The 925-nt window shown below is 61.7% G+C and overlaps 1 long non-coding RNA gene across 1 annotated transcript in view; it reads right to left on the bottom strand.

Moving 5' to 3' along the window:
- The window catches only part of LOC115949257, a 1,548-nt gene extending 1,274 nt beyond the window's left edge, over window positions 1-274 (bottom strand). Inside the window, exon 1 of the long non-coding RNA XR_004082811.1 lies at window positions 117-274. This is a non-coding gene — a long non-coding RNA (uncharacterized LOC115949257). The remainder of the gene's footprint in view (window positions 1-116) is intronic.
- Between the last annotated feature and the right edge of the window lie 651 nt (window positions 275-925).

The raw sequence follows: 925 nt of genomic DNA, 5'->3' as shown, positions 1-925 counted from the left end.
TCGTCGTCGGGCAGCAGCGCCTTGGGGACACCCCTGAGTGACCCTGAGTGACCCTTGGGGACCCTCATTGACCCCTGGGGACATTCCAGAGCCCTTGGGGACATTTGGGGACAGACCTGGGGACGTCGTCGTCGGGCAGCAGCTCCTTGGGGCCGGGCGAGAAGCGCCGCGGGGACGTCGGGGTCAGCGCCGGGGGGAACTCGGGGCCCAGGAAGCTCTGGGGGGGCAGCTCCGAGTCCAGGTGCGCCGAGTAGGCTGGGGACAGTTGGGGACATCAGGGGACATCGGGGACATTGGGGGAGATCAGAGGAATCCAGAACATTTGGGACATTTGGGGACATTTGGGGACACCAAGGACGGGGGGCTTGGGAGGGGCAGGTCCGAGTCCAGGGGGGTGGAGGAGGTTGGGGACCTTGGGGACACTGGGGACATTGGGGACATTGGGGACATTGGGGACACTGGGGACATTGGGGACATCAGGGGACATCAGGGGACATCAGGGGACACTGAGGGAATTCAGGACATTCAGAGATAAAGGGACCAAAGGGACATTTTGGGACACAGGACAAGGACAGGGACACGACGACAGAGGGGTTCCAGCACCCATGTCCCTCCCCAGTGTCCCCAAATTCCTCCAGGGTCCCCAAATCCCCAATGTCCCCGTAACCCCTCCAAAGCCTCCCAATGTCCCCAATGTCCCTGTAATCCCCCACTATTCCAAACTCTCCCCAACATCCCCGATGTCCCCAAATGTCCCCAATGGCCCTGACCCTCCCAATGCCCCCAATGTCCCCAAATGCCTCCAATGTCCCCAATTCCCCTCAATGTCCCTAGTGTCCCCAATGTCCCCAGTGTCCCCAATGTCCCCAGTGTCTCCAGTGTCCCCTCTGATGTCCCCAATGTCCCCGATCACCCCGAGTGTCCC

The sequence above is a fragment of the Geospiza fortis genome, unplaced genomic scaffold (genome assembly GCF_000277835.1).
Source record: "Geospiza fortis unplaced genomic scaffold, GeoFor_1.0 scaffold819, whole genome shotgun sequence".
Taxonomy (NCBI): Eukaryota; Metazoa; Chordata; class Aves; order Passeriformes; family Thraupidae; genus Geospiza; species Geospiza fortis.
This window is presented reverse-complemented; position numbering and strand designations above follow the sequence as displayed.